We start from the raw sequence: 26,775 nt of genomic DNA, 5'->3' as shown, positions 1-26,775 counted from the left end.
CATCACCACAAATATTACAACACTGCTGTAGCATTTTCTGTTGTTTTCCATAGACATTTGTAAATTCCTAATAGGCTCATGACATCCATTTCTGTAGTAGACAGAGGCACCTTGGTTATGGCAATTCCTTTGTAGATGAATGAATTAGGCTTTTCAGACAAGATCTAACCTATGATGCTTTTGTATTGAAGGAAGGAAGGGGAAGAGGGAAGGGAGGGAGAGAGAGGAAGGAAAAGGATGAAAGGAAAAGAAACACGAAAAGGAAAGAGGGAAGGGAGGGAGGGAGGACATATAAAATTTGATCACTTGTTAACTACTGACATGTTCACACAACAAATATGCCAATATAGGACATTTAAAAAAAATACCAACCCTAGAAATAAAATTTGAAGACCTTTCCCTCCTAAGACTTTGTTATCGTCAATTACAACTTTATCCAACTTGATCTTATTTTCAAGTATTAAAAAAAACACTCCAGCTGGGCGCGGTGGCTCAAGCCTGTAATCCCAGCACTTTGGGAGGCTGAGGCAGGTGGATCACCAGGTCAAGAGATCGAGACCATCCTGGTCAACATGGTGAAACCCCGTCTCTACTAAAAATACAAAAAATTAGCTGGGCACAGTAGCATGTGCCTGTAATTCCAGCTACTCAGGAGGCTGAGGCAGGAGAATTGCCTGAACCCAGGAGGCAGAGGTTGCAATGAGCCGAGATCGCGCCATTGCACTCCAGCCTGGGTAACAAGAGTGAAACTCCGTCTCAAAAAAAAAAAAAAAAAAAAAAAAAAACACTCCAGTAGTCTACCTAAATTTTAGAGCTTCTAAGTAGCACTGTACTTAGCAGTGCTTCCAATGGGCATGTATTTCAACAACAACAAAAAAGGCCTAGAAGATAGCCCTTTCTAGATGCTTGTCCTTATCACTACTGGGACAATAGCTTCCATCACAGCATTTACTGACTCCTTGCATTGGACTATGCAGGCATCATCTCATTTCATCACTCCATCAAAGCAAGGACCATCTGCTTTATCTGCACAGGAGTGGAATGTGCTAATCGTTCAATACCTATTTGTTGAATAAATGAATTATTATAACAGCTCTGTGAAATAACAGCATGGTGCACATTTAATGTATGAAGAAACTAAAGTGTGAATAGACTAATTGAATTGTCTGAGATCTTGGTAGAGCCCTGACTTGCACTGCTGCCTCTCTGACTAGCACTTGTGCTGAGCAACCATTTACCTTGGTACCACCCTCCTCGTTATATCTGGAGGGCTACTATCAAGAGTAGCCCTTCTTTTCTTATAGGTTGAAGAAACTCTTTTCATCCCTAGAGGATTAGCTAAAGGGAAAGCTAAACCATCAAGGCTTATAAAATAGTGTTTCCCTGTGACCTTTTTCCTAAATCAGGAAATGGTTACTTAGGCCCCATAAAGCCAGCTCAGAACTCCACCTCCTCCTCCTTTATCAAGACTTCCTTGACTTGGAAAGTGGTTTCTATGACAAAAAGTGTGCCAGCAGTTTTAACAGGCTGCCAAAGCCTCCATCTCTTTCTTAAAGGAACCAGGGCTTTTTCCTCTCCAGAACTTTGACACACCTTAGCAAAATCCAACTATTTTCAATGTTATACTATGGTTTCTTCAGAATATTTTAGAAACTGTGCCACATCTTAAGTAGTATTTAATATAGTACAGGGGTTCAGTAGCAATCATTCCATAAATATTACACTTAAAGATCAAAAATTTCTAAAGAGGTAAATGGATATTGATCAGAGTCAAGCAAAATTTTCACATAATTTCTTAAGTAAATGTATTATATTTACATACACAGCAGCCCAATTATAATGAGAGCTCAAGATGGCACATGACTTACAAATCTAAAACTCATTTGCAATCATTTTACAATATGAATAGAGAAGCCAGCCCACAGTAGCTCACACTTGTAATGGGAGGCTGACGTGGGCAGATTACTTGAGCCAAGGAGTTTGAGAACAGGCTGGGAAACATAGCGAAACCCCATCTTTACAAAAAACACAAAAATTAGATAGGCATGGTGGTGGGCCTGTGGTCCCAGCTACTCAGGAGGCTGAGGGGGGAGGATCACTTGAGCCTCAGAGGTTGAGGCCAGAATAAGCAGTGATAGCAACACTGCATTCCAGCCTGGGCAACAGAACAAGACCCTGTCTCAAAAAAAAAAAAAAAAAAAAAAAAAAACTTCTATGTGTGTGTGTGTGTGTGTGTATGTGTATGATAAAGAGAAAAAATTGTCTAGATATTGATCCAAATTAGTCATTTTTACTGAATACACACAATAACAAAAATGGCATATCAATGAAAACAGTCTGGAGGAGGAAAAAAGTAAACTTTGTAATATCAATGGATGAATTTTGGGATCTAGATAGAGGGGTGGATGGAGTGGGGTTGTATAAATTGACTTAACTACATTCTTTTTTTTTTTTTTTTGAGACGGAGTTTTGCTCTTGTTACCCAGGCTGGAGTGCAATGGCGCGATCTCGGCTCACCGCAACCTCCGCCTCCTGGGTTCAGGCAATTCTCCTGCCTCAGCCTCCTGAGTAGCTGGGATTACAGGCACCCGCCACCACGCCCAGCTAATTTTTTGTATTTTTAGTAGAGACGGGGTTTCACCATGTTGACCAGGATGGTCTAGAGCTCTCGACCTTGTGATCCACCCGCCTCGGCCTCCCAAAGTGCTGGGATTACAAGCTTGAGCCACCGCGCCCGGCCGACTTAACTACATTCTTAATCTTGCAGTTGAGATGATAATATTATCCAGAAAAGTGCCACTCATTCATATTGAGTAATTCATTATATGTAAACCACACAACACAATGTCTAGCATGTGGGCTTGGTGTTTTGCTTCAGCTGTCCATGTGGGTCATTCACCTAGGACATCCCTCAAGGAAAACTTAATAAAATCAGTCATTCTTGTGTGCTTTGGATACTAGCATATGACCGTATTTATCACTAGTGGAATTCATTTTGGATCTATGTTAGGGATTTCTATGTGAAACACAATAAAACACAATTGCCAAATATATCTGCCCCTCCATGCCCACCCTAATGAAATCTCATCTATCTGCAAGACTCAACTTGAACACCACCTTTTCCATTAAATCTTTCCTGGTCTTTCCTACAAGCAGATATATTTTCTTGCTGTCTTGAGCATCTTAAAAACTTTGACTTTTAACCCTCTGATGATACTGACCTTGATCTGCCTGCCTTGTTACTATCTCTTTGCCTTATCCCCTATTAGAATTTAAGACTCTTGAAACTCAGGACAAACTTTATCTTTGCATTTCTTACAGGCTGAGCACAGGGTGTTGAACCTAAGAGCACAATAAAAATGTGTTGAGTTGCAGTGAATCGTGACCCACCCTGGCTACCAGGCCCTCAGCCAGCTTCAGAGTGCAGGACACAATAGGTCCTTGTATTCACTGCTGTGCGCACCCACAAACATACACTAAGCACCTGGAAACAAGGGGACACTTAGTTACTTGGCAAATACTCGCCCTCCCAGGGTGTCTTCCCTTTTGAAGAGGCTCCTTTGACAGCTGGCCTGCTTCTGGTTCGATGGGGCACTCCCTGGAATGGCCCATCACTGCAGCAAATGGCCAAATTCACTGTGCCAGGAACCAAGAGAAGAGAAGGGTCCAAGTATCAGAGTCTCAATGCCAAGAATGTGCTCCAGACTTATAAATGAGAGGGAAGCAGGGAGCATTATAATGAGGGAAATGATGCTGAATTTGCACTAAAGCCTCCTCTTTCTCCCTTCCTCTTCTCCATCTGGTCCCTTTCTTCTTCCTCCCTGCTCCCAATCTCCCTCTGTCACTTGGTCCTGCAGATCTGGAATTCAAGCCTTATCCTTAGGGAGGGGCCTCCCCTCCAGGGAGGTCACGGCCATCGCCCACTTCCTCTGTGGGATGCACTCATAAGACGCTGTGGCAGCAATGTTGGCTGCTCTTTATTAAATACAAATTGTACTGACCAATTTCCAGGAACTTCAGTGGAAAGTTGATTCCCCCAAACCCTTAAGATATTTCCCAGATCCTGAAAGGATTATTACTATCATTGTTTTTATTTACAAAGCCCACATCATTTTTTAAAACATTTTCTTTAAAAAGCAAAATAGAGAATGCATAAGCATGCATCTTCCAGAATGCATCCTTAAATTCTGCTTCCTTCACAAGAATGAAATAACCTGTTGGATTCTGGTTGGGCAGCAAGACAGAAGGGAACAGGCTTATCCTTGAAGTACAAAACTGGCAAAGTTTTCAGATTTAGCAAGTAAAAATACAGGACACCCATTTGAATTTGAATTTCAGATAATGCATAAGCTTCTAGGATAAGTGCATCCCATGCAATATATGGGACATACATAGCCTAGAAGATTATGCCTTGTTTATCTGAAATTCAACTTTAACTGGTCATCTTTTATTTTGTCAGGAAAACCTAAGCCCAGGGGAAGTCAGGATAGTAAAGAGATTTCCACCAACAAAAGCTCCTTTTAAAGCCCTAGCTGAATGGCTTTGGACGACATTTCAACTCAGGCCCTGCACTTTCCCGGGAGTGTGAGCTCAATGTCATAGAAAAACAATTGGGAGAATGAACATTCAGTGAACACTCTGCCCCTTCCTTGCCCTCAGCAGCCTGTGGCAAACTGCTTCCCCTTAACCAGCTGAGGAGGAAAAAAGCTTTCTCTTTTAAGATGGCTTCCCCCCTCCCCTTTTACAGATTGGATTGTTTCTTAGATTTGCTGGAGAGCTGCTTTTGCTAATTGCTTGCAGACTTCAGTCCAACCCGGCCTGCCAGTTGTGGAGGTGGTGTAGTGGGGCTGAGTGATAAAGAGTAAGGGGTTTGGAGGCAGGCAGACTTCATTTAGAACTCCAGCTCTGCCACTTCCTCCTGTGAAATATAGGCAGGTTGCTTAACCTCTATGGGCCTCCGTTTCTGCATCAGTAAAATGAGGATGCTCCCAGGTGAGGTGAGAGTAACACGTGACTGGAGCAGGCACAGCACTTGTCACAGTGCCTGACCCATCATGGGTACTCCTTTAATTAATATTGTCTTTGGTATGTCGCACATCACAGGTGCCACCTGGAATTGAGTCTACTTGAGCCTGAGACTTGGAAATGGAGGAACAGATGTTCTAGAACGCTGCCAAGCACTTGTAGACAGGAAACGATGCCTTGGTTGAAAGATGGTTCCCCTGCTTTCACTAGGGGATCTGCCCCATTCAGACTGACACCAGGCTGGCAGACTAGCCACCTCAAAGCCAACGGTCAGATCACAAAATGAGCTTAAACTAGGTCACCACAAAAATTTATTAGGAGTCAGAAGTCCACTTTAAGAAGTTGAAGTAAGAAGCTGGGCATGGTGCCATGCCTATAGTCCTAGCTACTTGGGAGGCTGAAGTGGGAGCATCCCTTGAGCCCAAAAGTTGGAGTTCAGCCTGGGAAGCATAGTGATACCCTGTTTTTTTTTTTTTGAGACGGAGTTTCGCTCTTGTTACCCAGGCTGGAGTGCAATGGCGCAATCTCGGCTCACCGCAACCTCCGCCTCCTGGGTTCAGGCAATTCTCCTGCCTCAGCCTCCTGAGTAGCTGGGATTACAGGCACGAGCCACCATGCCCAGCTAATTTTTTGTATTTTTAGTAGAGACGGGGTTTCACCATGTTGACCAGGATGGTCTCGATCTCTCGACCTCGTGATCCACCCGCCTCGGCCTCCCAAAGTGCTGGGATTACAGGCTTGAGCCACCGCGCCCGGCCGATACCCTGTCTTTAAAAAAAGAAACAGAAGTAGAAGAGGGAGAAGTAAAGAGAGAGATGGAGAGAGAAAAAGGTAACTCCTTGGCTTTGCTGTTGAAAATCACCTTTCTGTCTATATGGGTGTGGGTGTAGTAGCCATGTGTCTGGATCTCATCACCATTCTTCTGGTCATTGTTCTGGTCCTATTCCCTCAGCTCCTTTGGAGGGTAGTTCAGATTCAGTTGTAGCTCATGTGACTCAGGCCTAAGCCAATCAGCTCATCAGATCCCCTGTCCCAGCCAAGAGATGAGTGTAGATAGAATTGGGCACCTGACTCAAGAGGAGCTAAACAATTGCAAAGAAAGCTAGTCCTAGGCCTTGCCTGATGTTTAAAAGAAGGATGAACTTTCCCCTCCTAAACTCTGAAACAGCAAGTAAGAGAAGGTCTTAGAACCACCACAGACATCTCACAACCACAAATGCAGAGTCTTTTGAAGAATTAGAATAGAAGGAACCTAGCCATCTGAGACAGACAGACACAAACACACACACACACACACACACACACACAGAGAGAGCGAGAGAGAGCGAGAGCGAGAGCGAGAGCGAGAGAGAGAGAGAGAGAGAGAGAAATCCTGTGACATCTTTTGAGTTCCTATACCCATCCCTGAACCATTCAGTGGCAGGCCCAAATACATCCAATTTTTTTGTTTAATTCTGTTCGAGGCAGGCTATCTGTTACTTGCTGATACAGATACAGCATGTCTCCCTGGCTTCTAGTTTATTTCTGTCTGCTTAGTGCTTGATCTTGGAATCTATTTGTAGCTATTGGTACTCTTTGGGCTCATCTTAACTTACTTATTTACTAGTGGTCAGGGGTTTCAGCCTTAAGCCCCTTCCAGCCCTACACTCCTGTCCCCAAAAGTCACCTGAGGATGACAGGAAGGGAGAAATGGCTATTGGCTGGTTACTGCACAAGAAAGTGCCTGGCACTGTGCTGAGAAATTTATTCCACTAAATCCTCCAGCAACCCATTTTACATATGAGGTGACTGAGGCCCAGAAAGTGTAAGTTCCTAAGGACTGCCATAACCAAATACCACTAAACAACAGAAATGTATTTGCTCACTGTTATGGATGCTAGAATTTCAAGAAAAGATGTCAGCAGGGTGTTTCTTCTGAGGCCTCTCTCTTGGGCTTGCAGATGGCCACCTTCTTGCTGCGTCCTCACGTGGGTTTTTCCTCTGTGCACACACATCTATATTCTAATCTCCTCTTTTTATAAGGAGATCGGTCATATTGAATGAGAGGCCTAACCCAATGACCTCATTTAACCTTAACTGGCTCTTTAAAGCCTTATCTCAAAATACAGTTACTTTCTGAGGTACTGAGGGCCAGGACTTCAACATGTAAGTTTGGGTGGGGGAAGGGTGGGGGAAGGTGGGGACAAAGCTCAGCCCTATTTAAAAAAAACACTGGATGATTACAAAGGAGGGAGAAATTGCAGTAAGTGAGGGTGGGGTGAGAAGTTAGAAGAGGGAATCAAGGGAAGGGATATGGAATCAGGAAAGGCTTCAGGAAGAAGATGTTCTCCATGTAAGACTCAAACTGCCTGGGTTTAAATCCTGCCCTGACCACCTACTGGCTATATTGGTAGCCAACTGGCTATATTTAGCCTGAATTTCCTCATCTTTAATTAACAATTGTATGAATCATTAATCGACACTAATAATTGTATGAATCTCATAGACTTCTTGTGAGGAATCAGTGGGATAATCCCATGAGTATTAGAACAGCACTGACACATAACGGCTCAATAAATGTTAGCTATTATTATCTAAGACGTCTCAAATAATGGGGTGGACTTATATAAGTAAAAGAAAATATTTGTGGCTGAGACAGGTAAATAAAGAGATGCTGAGACTGACCTTATATGTGTGGGTGATGAATTTGGGCTTAGTTTTATAGGCAGTAGAGTTGAGCAGGGGCTGTAACGTTATTACCAGCCGACATACGATTTGGAAAGCTTGTGCTCACCAAGATGTGTGTGATGGATTGGAAGGGGAAGAAGACACAGAGCTCAGCAGGATGCCTTTAGGAAAGAATGGCTGAGAAGTAATGTGAACATGAAGCAGAGGGAGTGACTCAGGTGGATGAGGGCAAGGAGAGAAAGAAGAAACCACGATCAAATAGACACGCTTGGCCACCAATTGGATATCATGGGTCAGGAGAAAGGCAAAGTTTCAGAACTAAAAAAAAAAATGTTGGTTGTTACCTGCATCAGTTCTGCTATTTTGTTTTTTTGTTGTTTGTTTGCTTGTTTTTGTCTATCCCACATTCCCTACCACCCCTCCCTTCCCCATTTCTAACAGAAATCCAGTTTTGTTCAAATATTCAGCCTCTTCTAAGTGGTCACTGTTTCAGAAAAGATTCACTCATCTTCAACCCAGGATGAGTCTTGATTTGTTCAAGTCACACAGATAGCTCCATTTGTCCACATGATCCAGGTGGCTCCAATTTGTCCACATCATCCAGGTGGCTCCCTTTGTCTACACAATCCAGATGGCTCCAATTTTTCCACATCATATGGGTGGCTCCATTTGTCTAAGCCTTCCAGGTGGCTCCATTTGTTCACACCATCCAGGTGGCTCCATTTGTCCATGCCCTGCAGGTGGCTTTCCAGGGATTGTATTAGGCATAAGCAGCTGGATAAATTCTTAGCAAAAGAAGCAAAGGGATGGAAACCACCCAGATGTCTGTCCACCAAAAAATGGATAAGCAGAATGTGGTATATCCACACAATGGAATATTATTCAGGAATAAAAAAGAATGAGGCACTGATTCACAGTACAATATTGATAAGCTCAAAAGAGTATGCTAAGTAAAAAAAAAGCCAAACATAAAATGCCGCATATTACATGAGTCATTTAAACAAACTGTTCAGAATAGGTTAATCCATATAGACAGAAAGTGGATTAATAGTTGCCATGAACTGGGGAGAGAAGGGAGCAAGGAATGATTATTAATGAACAAAGGGTTTCTTTTGGGGCAATGAAAATGTTCTAAAATTTATTGTGGTGATGGCCATATAATTCTGTGGACTGAATTATAGACTTGAAATAGGTGACTTACATAATATGTACATTGTCTCAATGAAGCTGTAATTTTTTTTTTTTTTTTGAGATGGAGTCTTGCTCTATTGCCCAGGCTGGGGTGTAATGGCGTGATCTCGGCTCACTGCAACCTCTGCCTCCTGGGTTCAAGTGATTCTTCTGCCTTGGCCTCCTGAGTAGCTGGGACTACAGATGTATGCCACCACACCCAGCTAAGTTTTTGTACTTTTTTTTAGTAGAGAAGGGGTTTTGCCATGTTAGCCAGGATGGTCTCAATCTCCTGACCTCTCGATCTGCCTGCCTCAGCCTTCTACAGTGCTGGGATTACAGGTGTGAGCCACTGTGCCCAGCCAGTAACTTTTTTGTTGCTGTTGTTTAAGGAGCAAAGGGAAGACTGCTAAGGAGACTTCCCAGAAAGGTTCTGTCACTCTTATTAAACAGAAACAATAGAGTTTGTTCCTTTTCCTCTAGAGGCTGAATGCAGCCTCTAAATATGACCACTAGAGCTATTAGAGAGTTCTAACTACCGTGAGAGGAGCCAAACAGACACCAGAACTGATACACACAGCAAGGCAGAGCTGAGAAAAGCCCCTCAACTTCTCTGTAATACATTTCTTTATTTTAGGCACTTGAATTGGGATATTCTGTCATGTATTGCAGGTATTCTAACAGATACAGTTCTATTAACAGAAACTGTTAGGTCAGAAGAAGGTCTGTATTTTCAGAGACTATGAATTCATGTCCATTTACAAGTGTAAGTATAATGTAAGTGAAATTTAGAGGTGTAATTCTAGATCTGATGAAGGGAATGGATGAGTGGATTGATGGATTGATTGATTGATTGAGGAATTACATGCCCAGAGGTGAAGGCTGAAGCCCAAGAGAGAGCACATAGAGAATGCAAAGGGAAGTCTGAGCTCTCTGGACTCTCTACATTGAGTAGGAGAAAGGGGAAGATAAATCAGTGAAAGAAACTTAGAAAAAGTCCATGTAAAAGGATGAGGGAAAGACTGAAATGCTACATGTGCTGCCATGTAAACCAAAAAGTGAATTCCGGAAGAAAGGAGATAAAGTTTGGATCAAATTCCACCATAAGGATGAAGGCACACTAATGTGGTTAGACAGACGAGGTGATCATTGTAAGAAAAAGGTAAGACAAAAAACAAAGGTAGTTTCGTGGAGTGATGATGGCAAAAGCCAGATTTGAGAAGATGGGAGTTGGAAGACAGTGAGTGGACTGTTGGAAGAAGCAGTGGCACTTCCTTATGAAAGTTGTAGCTATGGGAAACATTACTGTATTCACCAATATCTGGTTCTACTTTCATTCCAGGCACACAGAAGATGGTACTTCCCAGTGTCCTTGCACTTGTGGAAGAGTAATGTGGCAGTTCTTCAAAGAAATGTGAAGTAGATTCTTTCAGGACTGAGGCAGGGAAAAGCCTGTGCCAGATTCACCTGACTCAATCGCTCTCTCCCTGCTCCAGTAGTCATCAGGGAGGCCTTATGCAGAAAAAACAAAATCAGAAGATTTTAAACCCATGATTGCTGAATCACTGAATACAGCATAAGTGTCTTGAGAAGAATCACCCAGTCTTCTGTGGCCATTACATGTACAAGAAATAAACTTGTTTATGCCACTAGGAAAGCAGCAAAAGAGAACAGCAAAGTTGAGGAAAAGAGTTTTGTTTTTGTTTTTGATTTTTTACATATCTATGGTAAGTAAGATCAAACCATGTTTGTTAGGAAAATGGAAAAAGAAATAATCTGAAGATGACAAAGCAACGGTCTAAAGAAATTAGAAAGTATGTAACACACAAGCCAAGAGATGAGTCTCTGCCCTTCTTCTTCCAAGAGAGAAGAATCCAGACGCAGGATGAACACCCAGCAGTTTTAGTTGGTGAGGGAAGTTGAGGAAACCCCCCTCATTAGTCCATGTACTAGACTTCTGAGACAAGCAAGGAAAGGCTGGAATTTGGAATCTTTGGAGTGGAGCAATTTCAAGGGATGACGAGCGTCTATGACTGAAATAACTATGCATGCAATGATCGCCTCTGCATATCAGCCTCCTGGCAGCTGTCCATGTAGGATGACTGGCAAGGACTGATATAAACTGCATTTCATTCTCTTGGTTTAAATTCTGTGGACAACAGAATTATCATTATTTAAAAAGTAAAGTCTTACACAGAAAGGGTTAAAACTCTTCTTTTCCCAAGTTCTAGCCCCCCACCCCCACTATTTCCCCAGTCTTTTAACTAAATGAGCTATTCCACTGACAGGCCAGCACTGGTCCCCTCACAGAACAACACATGCTGTGCTCTCTCTGTGAGTGCACTCCTGGTGAACTTTGAGCCACACATCTGCTGCAGAGAAGAAACTCTTATTCCCAAAGGGCTGACATTAGCTGAGGATGCTGGGTTCATCTCTACCATAGCATATTGTTATTAGATAAGCTGCTGGATAATCAGAGGAGTAAATTTAGTTATTATGTCTTTATCTCATTACAGTGTATTCCCGACTATTGTTCATTTCATCAGCTTGACATTACTCTAAGACTGTTTCTACAAAGTAAATGCTTGGATTAAAACCAGTATCTACTCTCCTTTATCCCTAAGCCATTGCTATATTTAGGGTAAGGATGTATTTTCACCATGTCACTTCTCCAAGACTCTTTCTTTGATTTAAAGCATGAATCAGCAAACATGTTCCATAAAGGGCCAGATAGTAAATATTTTAGGCTTTGCGGGCAATATGACCTCTCTTGCAACTACTCAACCATGCTGCTGTAGCCTGAAAACAGCCATAGATAATACCATAGAAAACAGCCACAGATAAATGAATGAGCATGGTTGTGTTCTATTAAAACTTTATTTACAAAACCAGGCAGAGGGTTGGATTTTGCCCATGGGCTATTCTTTGTCAACCCTGGTTTAAAGTATGGATTAGCAAGAAAGCTTCAGGTGAACAGATTTTTAAAGTATCTTTTCACATGTCATGTTCATCTTTTAGAAGGAAAAAAAATAAAACATTTTGTTGGACTTTTTTTTTTTTACCTTCTGCAGACAACAGTGTGGTATTTTACCTCTTTTAATATTTTGTATCTTAGGTTTTTAGATTCCTCCTCCCCCGCAAAAAAAAAAAAAAAAAAAAAAAAAAAAAAAAAAAAAAAAAAAAAGTAAAGGGAGAAGAATTTGAATTCAGAGAATAGAGGGTTAAATGGTTAAAAAATTAGAGGGTGAAAGTATCACTTATCTGCAAACACAGCCTCTTCTTTAGAAACTGATTTACCCAGACATTGAATTGATTATAAGATATGTAGAGTAAAAACAAATTTGCTGACCTTCATTTCAGAGAGCAAAGGTTAAATTCATACCCTGTAGGATGGTGCTGTTAAATTGTTCCCAAGATGCCTGGTGACATATTTTCAAAAAATATTTCTCTCAAACTTTATCAAGTGTTCTTTGTGTTCTGGAAACATGATTTTGAGTCCCAGCTGGAGCTGGGACCTCATGAATCTTAGATGGCTGAAATTCTTCTCCAGCTATATCCAGAGGCATATTGTTAGTTGGGATAGACGTTAATTGCAGGGGTTAATATCTCTGAGTCTAGTTGTTTATTGAAGACTGAAATTAACATTTTAAGCTAGATAACCAAGTGTTGCACAAACTGTGCATAGATAAAGGGCTAAAATTGCCCATTTTAATGTCCTTGACATTGGGCTGAATAAATATGTCTTGGATTATAATGTCTGGCAATGACTTTGTGTTCCCAATTTCTTTGCCTTTAAGCAATGCCTCAGAGGAGAACCTCAACAGTTCAAAAGTTAGGAAAACTGTACACAAAAAAATTAATACAACACAATAGCATTTTAAAAATATTAAGCAAATTTTCTATCTCTTTCATTGTAAACTAATACAAAACATTCCAGTCGTAATAGTTCACAAAACTCATTTCACAAAGAAATTTTCCTAGTCTTTAGTGAGATTAAAAAAATAGGACACTGATGTCAATATTTTATGTAGCTAAGTGTATTTCATTTAAAGAACCATCCTTCAGTCTAAATTATGCCTATTTTTATGTTAAATACCTGAATTTTATTACTTTCAAATAACTAGTTACTTAGAAAATAATACATAAGTAACCCTATATTGGTCCCTACTTTTATTATTTGTATAAAGTCAGGGTCTTTCTCTGTTGCCCAGGCTGGAGTGCTGTGGTGCAATAATAGCTCACTACACCCTTAAACTCCTGGGTGCAAGCAATCCCTCTGCCTCAGCCTCCCCAGTAGCTAGAAGTACAGGTGCCTGCCACCACATCTGACTAATTTTTAACCTTTCTGTAGATATGAGGTCTCGCTATGTTGCCCAGGCTGGTCTCAAACTTCTGGACTCAAGCAAGCCTGCAATCTTGGCTTCCAAAATGCTGGTACGCTACCGCACCCAGCTCTCAGTTGTTTTAAACCACAATTATGCCATTTAATGAAAAGGGAATTGAGAACAGAAAAGGGTGTTATTAAAACTTTAATTTCTTCCATTTGCCGCCTTTATAGGCAGTAACAAATCTGGATTTTTTTTTTCTTACAAAGTTCAAATGGTATGTCATTCCTGACCCTTTAGAATCTAAAGTGTAAAACTGAATAATTTTTTGTCTTTTGGCAGCTGTATGTATACACTCATGAAGAAGTCTCATCACTGAGATGACAGGAGGCAGACATCAGTACACCTTGTTTAGTGGGTGTAGAAATTGAGAACTGTTTTTTCTAACTGTGAGAGAAATGAAAATTAAATCCAAATATCCTCACAGATATCATGTCATTGATACACCACATACTCCTATTGTAGCCTGAAACCAACCAATGGCAACTTATTCATTGGATTTTCCAGTAAGATACCTATCCGGTGACCTTCCTTGGATATCTTCTTTGTCCTCATCAAGACTTGGCTTCTTAATCTATAAATGGTGAGAATAAAATGTCCAATCTCATGCGAGTGGTTGGGGCTTTAAATGAGATAATGCATATAATACACTACCTACTGGCATAAAATAAGTGCTCAGTAAATGTTTTGTGTTATCATTTGAATTACATGCATATTACATATGACCTTAACATAAACAGAAAAGATTGCATGTAACCTGGGGGAATAAAGTGATTCCTATTAACCCCAATTAAGAATGTTTACCTGCCCATGGGAATGAGCTACCAACCTATTATTTCAGCTAGAGAAGGTTACATGATACCAATCAAAGCTCCTTTGGATATAAGGAACAAAAACCTACCCAAAGTAGCCCCAGAAAGGAGGGTTATTTCATCAACAATTTATCCAACAGACAGGGTGCCCACTCTCTGCAAAGACATGGCAGCATCTTGTGACAAAGAAGTCCCACCAGACCTCATGGACCAGAGCTGAGATCTGGGCTTTGGAAACCATTCCTTCTAGTTTTCAAGACCTTCATGGGCTTTCTCATATCTTCTCATGCCTTCATTATGCTTTGCTATGATCTGAATGTGTCCTCCAAATTTCATGTTGAAACTTAATGACCAATGTGATAGTATTAAGAAGTAAGGCCTTTAGGAGGTGGTTAAGATGAAAAGGAAGCTGCCTTGCCCTTCTGCCATGTGAGAACTCTGCAAGAAGACACCATCTATGAAGCAGAGAGCCCTCACCAGACACTGAATCTACTGCCACCTTGATCTTGGACTTCCCAGCCTCTAAAACTGTGAGTAATACATGTCTATTATTTATAAATTACCCAGTTTAAGGTATTTTGTTACAGCAGCCTGAACAGACGACAACTCCCTTTATGCATCTACTCCATTTTTCTCTCTTTCTCTCCTTACCTTTTTTTAGTCTGAGTGCTCATTTTGGGCACGGTCCAATATTGCTAATTTAGCCTCAATCTCCAGTTTCTCCTCACTCAAGTATTTATACCAACTGAAATCTTCTTCTCTGTGATTTAAAACTCTTAAAAGAAGGGACCTAATTGGCTTTACCAGCCTATGGCTCTCCTTGGGGCCAGATGATCTTATTCAGCAGAAGCCATAGCATAAGGAGAGTCAGGGTTCTCAAGTGTGCAAACATGATAACCCAGGTTCACACATTTCAGCCATGGTGGAGGTGCAACTGTGAGAAATGGGCCTACTGTGTGCTCTGGTCTCCAGGAGAATTATAGGACAAAGTGGTAATGGTCCCTCACAAGTCTATCTTTACAGTGAAGAAGAAAACTAAGAATCATATCTCTATAGAAAGTACACGTTCCTGTATTTCATTTAAAGGGCAACATGTGAACTCTTGGTTTTACAGTATGTCCAAGTCTTTTGAGAAACACATCCAACAGTGGTTTGTAACTATTTCATACTCGTTTTATTTTATTTGGCAGCAAAATGAAGATCATGTTTCGAATAAAAGCCCAGTACTGTCCTTTATAAGTTTCATTAAGCATTATATGCTGTTCCTGTCCTCTTTTTCAGTCATGCCCAGGCATGCTTCTCAGACTCCTTTTGTGGGAATAGTTTTGCTCATTTTTACATTATGGTTTCTTATAGTCAAAAAATAAATCTAACATTTGACATAGGGTTGGAGGATTTGGGGAAAATAAAAGTCCCTTATCAACTCATTGTTTATATCAATGAACTAATAAAATTGCTTTTTCTTGATACTGTTTAGAAAAAAGTACTGGGAAACCTGAAACTGAAATGTGTTCCTGGAGAGGACAGGAGAGAAGGAGGATGCGGGAGACTGTGGAACTGAAAGTCTCAGCCCGGGCTCTGCCCTCACAAGCTGTGTATCCTTAGGCAAGTTATATAACCTTTCTGGGCCTTAGTTTTGCCTCATTAATCATATAGGGGTGATACTGCCTTGAGCTTGAGCTCACAAGTTTGTTTGAGGACACAGTGAAATAAAAATGTGCTCTCACAAAAGTATTTTCATGATTTGAGAATATGCTTCCAAAAGTGGAAGATGCTAGTTAAAAGAATAAAAATCCCTCCTAAGGCCAGGAAGCTGACTACAGCTGCCTCCTTTGCTGTGTGACTCCCTTGCATTGATTTCTGGTGGCCTCAGCATCAGATGAATCCAAACCCTTTGTACTAACTCTGCCTTGTTCAGTTCCCCACAGTCTTGTGGGCAGATCCTGTCATATTTATTTTCCTGCTGTTTCTTAGATCAGTCTCTCCAAAGGTAGATACTCACCTCTCATGGTGATTTGAAAACTAAATCAGTCAACACACACTAGTAACTCTTGTTCATCAGGCATTGTGCTCGGCTGTGATTTTATAATAATAAAAAACAGCAATATTCCAGGAGTTCTTTTAGGCATTTACATCAATGTTGTCATCTGATGTGTATGACATACCCCTGAAGTATGTTATTATTATTTCCCTCTAGTTTTATGAATTAAAATGAGGCAGAGAAAGTAACTTGTCAGAGGGTAAACAGTCCATTAGCTGTCAGACCAGGCTGTGAATTCAGATGATAACTGGAGCTTCCTCCCTGACTCCAAGGAGGTTATAATCCACCAAAAGGTTTGTATATCACATCTTACTAGCCATAACACACAACAACATGTCCCAGCCTAGTGCTGTGGGATGAGGGAACTCAGATGTGGGTTGGATTATTTCTGCCTGTTTCTATTAGGACAGCTTCAAATATGGGTTGAACCTTAGGACAAGCCAAGCTGAACAGACCTCCCTCGTCACAATCCACTTGGATCTACCCACCAGAATTTTAGACATAATTCCTGCCATCATTTTCAGTAGCCACATAAGCTTATATATCAGTGAATTGGAGGCATATAAAAATAATAATTTTTTTAAAACCCTCAACCGAGTAGTGAAATACTTAGAGCTTCGTGATCGTACAAACTATCTACCACCCAACTTTTCACCCAGCATGTACTCACCTCAGGCAGCTCATAGAAGCTGAGACCCTGGAGATCATCTAGTTCAATTACAGCAAATAGATTTCATTTCATGTGTCTACTCCAATCCAGTGAGAGTGGCTGCTGGAACACTGGGTTTAGACAGATGCTGAGGCTGTCAGAGATCAAAGGGAAAAAAAAGTGCCACAATTGATTAGTAACGTCTGACGTGGGCTCAGGAGTGGAGAATGATGACACATGTGCAACACATGCACCAGACTCTATCTGATCCAACTGGCTTGTTTTACAGAAGAAAAAACAGCACTCCAAAATGGAAGATTGTGTGCCCAAAATCACTTTGCAGGTTAGTGGCAGAGTTACTTGATTCCCAGTGCTCTTTCTATAACACCTCAACTCCTGTTAAGTCATAACTGATGCTCACAGGATCAGCAGCAAAACCAGCAATAAAATTACATTATGCTTAGCACAGAATTTGTGTTAAGTGTATTTTATTCTGATTCCTTGAAAGCTGCTGATCCATGTAATGTAACTCCATTCATCAGAATATCTGATTATTCAGAGCATTCCCTGACTCAGCTGCATAATGGGAAATAACCATCCCCCAGGCAAATAGCAATTTATTCTAGAAAAAAGAAAAGACAACAGTTCAAGGTCTACATTCGTTTTCAAAAGGGCCACTGAAAACATTTATATAAGTGGTACTGCTGACCACTTTGACCTAAGCTTGTCAGTAAAACCTGACAAAATGAAAGGCATTTGAAGGAATGGTGGCTCTCTAAATAGCAAGCTTAGCTGGCTAAACCTTGGTGGCCAGGTTTCTTCATCTCTAAACATTCTTGAAGTATGAGCTCATCAAGAAGTGAGCCCTGAGGGACAAGTGGGACCGCAAAGGTAGAGAGGAAGAAAGGAGGGCATACCAAGTAGGGGGGTACATATACAAAGCTTGCTGGTCTGAAGGAGTGGAGCCCTTCAATGGAAGCAGGTAGAGTCTTGGGAGCAACTGAGAAGCAAATGCACCAGACTGGAAAGAGCCTGGATTTAGCACTTAGACCTCCAATTCAATCTGGACTCTTATCACTTGCTAGCTGCAGAATCCCAACACAGAAGTTTCCTTGCAAACTCTCTGGGCCTCAGTTTCCTCATCATAAAAAAAGAGACAATAATACCTATCTTTCAAGATGCTGTCAAAATTGAATGAGATAATTATGTCAAACACCCATACATAACACCTGGCATTTAGTAGATGCTCAACACATGGTCAGATCTGGTCATGAATAAACATCATGGCTTAGTATATTTGATGGCAAAAACAATACTAGGGCAGGAGTGAGAATCCCTGAGTTCTGGTCCCAGCTCTGTTACAAATCCACTGAGTCCTTGACTCTATGCCTTGCACATGGCCAGACTTAAATAAATATTTACAGAATAAATAGATAAATGAATAAGAAAATTCAAGAAGGATTTTATGTAAACTTGTTGGGTTCCAGTTTTCTCATCTATCAAAGGAAGACTGGCTTCTCAGATCCCAGTTAACAATAATATTCTTTTGATGTCTGTATTTCATGCAGCTGAAAGCATCCATTATGATTTGAGCACTATGTTAGGAGTGAGACCAAAGTACCAGGGATGATCATAGAATGCAGACCTAACCCCAGCAATCCCTTGGCTAAATGATACCTGAAGTCTTCATCCTGCCCACTCCCAAATCCTAAAATGCTTTGCTCCTTCTTACAGCTGACTCCAAGCAAAGGAAAGCAGATTTTAAAGCAAAAGATATAGCCATGGGTGGAAGTTAGGCCTGGGGATGTGTGTCTGCCACAACTCATTCATATGAACTACTGGCACCAGCATTGTCCTCTTTCTGGATTTTCAGCCTCCTCAGCTGTGAATCAGGAGTTTGCAATTAGAGGGCTTATGCTTCTCAGTCACCAAGAAAGTTAGAATGCCCTGTCCACCCTTGGCCCTTCCCTGCAGATGGGCACCAGCCTGTTCAATGGGAAGGGAGTTGCAAGGAAGGTGTGCTGAGCCATCAGGGCACCAGCTCAGCTCAGGGACATCACACTTTTCCTGGCTTCCCATTCCCCAGAGAAGATTCCCCCGAAGGGTGGGTTCAGATCCCAGAAGGGGGCAAAGGAGCTCAGGAGCAGGGAGACAGTAACAGTCATAAGAGGAGAGTTCAAAAGGAAATAGCTCAAGCTGGAAGTAATTGATGTGTCTTTAATGCTTTAAATATGCCTGCTATTGTTTATTTTTTTAATCTCAACAAGTCACAGACACTGAACGGTAAATCAGATTACTGTTCTTCCCTTTTGGTACTCCCCCTTAAGTGGAGTTTTTATATGGCTTTTAAAGATAAAACTTCAGAAGGCCCTAGGTCTGTGCCCAGGAGTCAGGGAAAGCAACCATTTGACTGAGGGAGGGAAGTAGCAAAGACTGACTGATGTGCCTTTCCTGAAAATGAAGTAGGAACCAGCAAGTAGAATGAGACAGAAACCAACAGTTAAGTTTGCTGGGAGTTGATAAAAGCAAGAAGTCACAGGACCAGAGAAGTCAGGGGAGCTGTTTCTAATTCACATGCGTGCTAACAGGAAATCACTATAGGTTTCTAAGCAGAGTAGGAACATTAGGAAAACTCTGCTGATGAAAGATACGTCTAGTACCTCTTTTTGCTGCAGATTAGAATAGTAGGAAGGGCATGTTGACTTACTAAATAGATCATATTTAGACTTGGAACTAGCAATGATGAGGGCAGGTTGTGATTTTTCTAACCTGTGATTTACTCAAGTAACAAAGATGTTTTTAGTGCTATGCAATATCATTTAGTTATGTAACCATTTACTCAGAAAATAATTATTAAATATCTACTATGTGGTCATCCCTCTTGGAGATATAAAAAAGGAAGAAATTCATGGTCTCATCATCCTAAGTGTATAAAAATGTGCTAAAAACACAAAATAGGACACAACTAATTACCCAAGGAGTAGTACAAATACTGGGTAATATAAACAATCTGTCGAAGAATTCCTTGAGATCTGGGACTGTTTGGATAGGGCAGGTCAATGGCAGGTGGGGGCAGGTGGTTGAGGCAAAGAAGCGTTCCAGGCTGTAGGAAGAGTTTGGCAAAGATCTGGAGGGAAGCATGAGGAGAGGGTTGAAGGCTGTTGGAGACGGGGTCTGTGTGAGATGAAGGTATTCAAATGCTCTCTGGGAAACAAAGAGGAAGTCTTCCTGACTTTTGAGACAGAGCTCACCACTTTAAATGGTGATTTGAGATGAAGAAACCAGCCACCATGTTTGGGGTGAGTTGGAGGCAGGAGAATTGAGGTAGGAGAGGTCCGCTGAGGACTGCACTGGTGATCCAGAGGTGAAGAAATAGGCCTGGGAGGCTGGGTCAGGCATAGCTTATCCTAATAGTGGGTATCCATTGGCCCTTTCAAATATTCCAGAGCCCAGCCAGCTGTCTAAGCTGTCCAAAGAACAAATTGGACACCAGTGCTCCAAAGCCCTGCTCATGCCAGGAAATGAATATTTCTGGTGCCTAGGAGGAGCCTGGAGAATGGAACAAAACCCCAGGAAAGCATGCTTCCCATCTGCAGCCCACATCCCCGGCAGCCCGCCCACCATTGTGGAAAAGGGGGATTAATAAGATGCAGACTCTCCAAAACCTAGCCTTATATTATTCATTTCTCTTGGAAATGTCCAAGGTTCTGTGATTCCTTCTCTAGTCCCAATGCCATACTTAGCTTATAATTTAACAGGCACAGGGCTGTTGCTTGGGCCAGCATCTGCTTTAGCATGGAGGAGGCACTGCCTTTAGTCCATGCTGAGAGCAGGCCACCATAGCAGGCAGGCACCCATTCCAGGTGGCATCAGTTAGCCCCAGGAGCTCAGCTTTCTTTTCTTTCTTTCTTTCTTTTCTTTTCTTTTTTTTTTTTTTTAAGACAGGGTTTCACTCTTTTCGCCCAGGCTGGAGTACTATGGCACGATCTTGGCTCACTGCAACCTGCACCTCCCTAGTTCCAGCAATTCTCCTGCCTCAAGCTCCCGAGTAGCTGGGATTACAGGCGCCTGCCACCACGCCCTGCTAATTTTTGTATTTTTAGTACAGTGGGGTTTCACTGTGTTGGTCAGGCTGGTCTCAAACTCCTGACCTCAGGTGATCCACCTGCTTCAGCCTCCCAAAGTGCTGGGATTACACATGTGAGCCACTGCTCCCGGCCCTCCTTTTTTTTTTTTTTTTTTTCATTTGAAGGCAATAAGAAATTTTCATGAGTATCAAACTGAATTAAATTTCAGAGTTTAGAAAAGCCATAAGAATTTTTATTTGCTCTATGCTCTATTTCCAGAGTTTGAGCTTTTCTACAAGTTTCTCTTTCTAGCTGAGACCCCTCTGTTTTATTTTTCTGAATAAGCTGTAATTTATTGTTACCTAGTAATGTGTACCCAGGCTCGCCTGCTCTGAACAAAAGTTTTCTTGGCTTTCTGTATCAGATCACACTCCCAGAGTGAGGATCACTTTCTTATACTGCTAGAGTGAGGGTCACTTTCTACTGTTGGGAAGACAAGATGTTTTGAGGAAGGTTGTGATCTTTCATTTTTTTATTAAAAATGGTTAAACAAAAACCACAAAGCTTTTATATATTTTTAACCAACTGTTGAAAAGGTTATTCCTGAAAAATAGATGAGTCCATACCCTTTCAGAAGACCTCTAATTAACGGAGTGCTCCTGCCCCTGACTGTCCTGTTTTGTTTGACATAGTTTGCTGCTTCTTCCTTGTTTTCTAGTCACTAGTAACAGCAGGTGTTATCTCCTAGTGTCATATCTTGAGACTGCCGCCCAGCAGGTTGTAGCACAACACTGGTCTTAGAAGTTTTCTAAAGGCTTGTTTAGTAACCACCCCAAATGGATGTCTGAAAACCAATCTGTTTTTCCCCAGGCCTGATCCTGCCTCTCCCACCCCACCCCTCACCCCCAATCAAGCTGCACTCACTCATAGTTACCGTAGCCTCCAGGCCTACTGAACTAACTAGAATGCCCAGAGCCCATCTTGGTTGCCCTAACCAGTGCCTGGGCAGCAGCCCACACATCACACCTCTCTCTGCCTGTCCCACACATCAGTGGGTGCCCAGGGATTGCAGCATCATGGAATTGGATTATTTCCAGATAGAGACATTGAGTTGTAGAGAAAGTATGGCAAACACCTGGGGTTTTTGTTGTTGCTGTTTAGTAAAATCTTTTTTTTTTTTTTTTTTTTTTTTTTTTTTGAGATGCAGTTTCGCTCTTGTTACCCAGGCTGGAGTGCAATGGCGCGATCTCGGCTTACCGCAACCTCCGCCTCCTGGGTTCAGGCAATTCTCCTGCCTCAGCCTCCTGAGTAGCTGGGATTACAGGCACGCGCCACCATGCCCAGTTAATTTTTAGTATTTTTAGTAGAGACAGGGTTTCACCATGTTGACCAGGATAGTCTCGATCTCTTGACCTCATGATCCACCCGCCTCGGCCTCCCAAACTGCTGGGATTACAGGCTTGAGCCACCACGCCCGGCCGGAAAAACATTTTTTCTTCACGTTTCTAGCATTTAGGGTTCCTGAGGGGTTGAGCCACTTCTGTGCTCCAGAAGAAAGTGCACAACTCATACCCAGTCTGTTTGCTTCCCTGCTTTCAGCCATTAATTCAGGATGTGGGTGTGTGATTCAAGCCAATCCAACAAGTGTCATTCTAAGGATTTTTGCTAGACCTATTGCAAAACAGATGCTGTGTTTCTGCTAGGTTTGAAAGCTGATAAATTATAACCTAGATGCTTCTGGTGGCCATTATATTACCTTAAAAGGAGTACTTTCTAGAGTACTAAGCCAAGAGAGGAAATTAGAGATGAAAGATTGGAAAGATACAGATATCTTATGACATTATTTGAACCCCTAGATCCAGCTGTGCCTGAAGCTAACTATCCCTGAACTTTTCAATTACATCAGCCAAAAAATTTCCCTCTCTTGCTTAACGTGGTCTGAGCAAATGCTGCTCTCCTGGAAGAGTTTTTCTAGCCTAATGCCTTGAGACTTGGAGCCTATTATTAATGCAGCATTCCTGTTCTTATTGATATATGAAAATCTGGGAACTGATTGATTCATTTCTATTTTATCTACAAAGACACAATATAGAGATATATAGCTTTTATGAGCTCTACAATCATTTCCAGCTCATTTTAATCAATATCCTTGATCTTTTCTTTCAAAAACATGACTAAGTAATGAACAAGTAGCAAAAATTACAGATGGGGCTGAGCGCAGTGGCTCACACCTTTAATCCTGGCACTTTGGGAGGCCAAGGTGAGTGAATCACCTGAGGTAAGGAGTTTGAGACCAGCATGGTGAACATGGCGAAATGCCATCTCTACTAAAAATACAAAAATTCGCCTGGCTTTGAAAAAAGATTTGACAAAATGTTAACAAGAATACACAATTTAGAGAGGAATATAAGTGAATTGATGGAGCTGAAAAACACAATAGGAGAACTTCGTGAAGTATGCACAAGTTTTAACAGCCAAATTGATCAAGCAGAAGAAAGGATATCAGAGGTCAAAGACCAACTCAATGAAATAAAACAAGAAGACAAGATTAGAGAAAAAAGAATAAAAAGGAATGAGCAAAGTACCCAAGAAATATGGGACTATGTGAAAATATCTAATCTACGCTTGATAGGTGTACCTGAATGTGACAAAGAGAATGAATCCAAGCTGGAAAATACGCTTCAGGACATTATTCAGGAAAATTTTCCCAACCTAGTAAGGCAGGATAATATTCAACTCCAGGTAATACAGAGAACACCACAGAGATATTCCTCAAGAAGAGCAAGTCCAAGGCACATAATCGTCAGATTCACCAGGGTTGAAATGAAGGAGAAAATACTAAGGGCAGCCAGAGAGAAAGGTCAGGTTACCCACAAAGGGAAGCCTATTAGACTTACAGCAGATCTCTCAGCAGAAACCCTGCAAGCCAGAAGAGAGTGGGGACCAATATTCAACATCCTTAAAGAACTTTCAACCCAGAATTTCACATCCAGCCAAACTAAGCTTCACAAGTGAAGGAAAAATAAAGCTTTTTGTGAATAAGCAAGCACTCAGACATTTCATCACCACCAAGCCTGCTTTACAAGAGCTTCTGAAAGAACCACTACACATAGAAAGGAACAAACAGTATCAGCCTTTCTTAAAAAATACCAAAAAGAGCATCAATATAATGAAGAATTTACATCAACTAATGGCAAAATAGCCAGCTAATATTCAATGGCAGTATTAAACTCACATATATTATTATTAATTCTAAATTTAAATTGACTAAATCCCCCAGTCCAAAGACAGACAGGCAATTTGAATAAAAAACTAAAACCCATCAATATGCTGCATCCAGACCCATCTCACATTCAAGGATACACAAAGACTCAAAACAAGGGATGGAGAAGAATTTACCAACCAAACAGAGAGCTAAAATAAATAAAGAAAAAGCAGAAGTTACAATTAAGCAACAAAGATCAAAAGAAGCAAAGAAGGACATTATATAATGATAAAAGGATCAATGCAACAACAAGAAGAGCTAAAGATGCTAAATATATACGCACCCAATACAGGAATACGCAGACATACAAGACTTACAAAGAGACTTAGACTCGCACATAATAATAGTGGGAGACTTCAACATTAATATTAGACAGATCAATGAGACAGAAAATTAATAACGATATCCAGGACTTGAACTCAGATCTGGAACAAGTAAACGTAATTAACATTTATAGAACTCTCCACTTTAAATATACAAAATATACACTCTTATCAGTACCACATCATATCAACTTAGAAGTTTAAACGAAATGTTGGTTGGCTCCTTGTTTGTTATTCTCTTCCCTCATTTTCTTTTATATCTCCATTATTAAGGACAATTATAGGCATACCCATATTTAGATTGCATTCTAGCCCAGGCAATAAAGCAATACCCCCATCCTCTCTCCCTCTTCCTCTTTCTCTCTCTTCTTTATTCTTTTTCTTATAAAAAAAAAAAAAAAGAAAGAAAAAGAAATGACTAGGGCAGCAGTGGCAAGTAGGCTATAGGCTAGACCTTATGCGCTCTCTTCCTCCTCCATTTAAGAAAGTATGTACTTCCAATGAGGAAAACGTAAATATTTCTTTTAAAACAGAAAAGCCACTGCATTTAATAATTACTATGTTGTAGTTTCCAATTTAAAAAATTGGGACTCTAATCTTAATAGCTTTCTCTCTGGGCACTTGGAAGTTATTATTGGCTTCAGTTACTTTTCTCAGAAGGATATTTAAAAAAAAATTAGCCTGGCATGGTGGCATGCACCTGTAATCCCAGCTACTAGGGAGGGAGAGGCAGGAGAATCGCTTGAACCCGGAAGGTAGTTGCAGTGAGCCAAGATCATGCCATTGCATTCTAGCCTGGGCAACAAGAGCAAAACTCCAACTCAGTAAAAAAAAAAAAAAAATTACAGATGGTTTTCCTATGTAAGGGCTAACAGATAATGACTGGTCTTAATGTGAGGAGCAGTAACATGTGATCTGTCTGATGTGCAAACTGGTGTCCCATTCTCAATAATGTCTCATGGACATATTATTTACAATTTAAGTGAAGCCCCTATCCATATCCAGAGTTGGTCAACCAGAGCGAGGGAAAAGGACTTCCCAAGGCAAGGTTATTTTCTCCCATAGACCTAAAGACTAAATCCATCAGTTAGAAAGACATAAACAAAAACCATTAACTTTTAAATTAGACAGATTTGGATTAAATTCTAAGGTTTATTATTTACTAGTTACATGACCTCTCAGCCTGGTTGAGTTGTTCAGATTATCTTCTTAGCCTTGGTTTCAGACTATCTTCTTAGCCTCCATTTCCCCAGAAACGGAACTATCTCATAGGGTTCAATGAAATTTTAAATCTAAGTACTTTGGTCACTAGCATATAGTAAGCACTCAATAATAGGCAGCCATTATTAGTATAATTGTTAATAGTAATATTAATTGTACTATAATGAATATAACTAGTAATAGTAATTATAGTAATAACAATAGAGATATCAGGAGTTTACTCTCTCCAATTTAAATTTCATGTGCATGGTATAACCAAAATTTTAGGCCTACAAATAGGATTAAGAATAATTCCCATAGCTAGGCCTTGGTGTTCTCAGCCTGGCATGTAAAGATTAGGATAGCAAAGAGAAGAAAGAAGGATGTTTTGTTTGATTTGATTGAGTTAAATACAAATACCTTGACTAAACCATATTCCCTAAATATAAGATTTTGTATGCCAATTTTTTTTTTTACTTTCAAGTCAAGCAAAATGTCACATTTAAGATAGTACTAACCACTCTCTTTTAACAGTTGAATTATATAAACTTTATAAAATATAAAAGTTAATACATTCCATTCATTTTTGCAGCCTCTACAAATAGCAAGCAAAGTGACACATTAATGTTTAAAAAGGAAAATGTTCTAAATTCACTATAGAATATTTCATTTTTTAAAATAAGGCAGAAAATGGAAAGAAAATATTGAAAATGAAAATGAAGATAAAAACTGAATAAAACAATGCCACAAAAATTACACAGAAAAGCAAAGTAATATCAACGAATGCAAAAATATCATACATATGCATATGATTATGGTTCATTCAGTCCCTGTTAACTGAGTTTTAAATAAATTTACAGGGTTAGATCTTCCTTCAAACCAAACTTGAGTCCTATAGTGGTAAAGGAAAGAGAAAAGGGAGTTCCCCAAATGACTTTGGAACAAAAGGCAGCTTACGTGAGTGTTTCTTCTGTTTTGCTGTATCTAGGGCTCTTTCCCTGACTTCCCTGACCTGACTCAGGATTGGTTCAGAGACAGGTATGTGAAAAAGCTCTGGCCAATGATAGGCAGATTCAGTATTTTGTTGAACATCTCGGAGAGAGAAACTCACTCACCTCTTTTGACAGAATCTGAAAGTTAGATAATGTACTACTACTACTGCCAACTGCTA

The 26,775-nt window shown here is 40.7% G+C and overlaps 1 long non-coding RNA gene across 2 annotated transcripts in view; it reads right to left on the bottom strand.

The window, feature by feature from the left end:
* LOC141580620 (uncharacterized) overlaps positions 1-26,775 on the bottom strand; it is a 312,310-nt gene that overhangs the window by 194,259 nt on the left and 91,276 nt on the right. For both annotated transcript variants that reach the window (XR_012512881.1, XR_012512880.1), the window contains exon 2: positions 16,771-16,903. This is a non-coding gene — a long non-coding RNA (uncharacterized LOC141580620). The remainder of the gene's footprint in view (positions 1-16,770; positions 16,904-26,775) is intronic.

This window comes from Saimiri boliviensis, chromosome 12 (genome assembly GCF_048565385.1).
Source record: "Saimiri boliviensis isolate mSaiBol1 chromosome 12, mSaiBol1.pri, whole genome shotgun sequence".
NCBI lineage: Eukaryota > Metazoa > Chordata > Mammalia > Primates > Cebidae > Saimiri > Saimiri boliviensis.
Note: the sequence above shows the minus strand (reverse complement) of the source record. Positions and strands in the feature narration are given on the sequence as shown.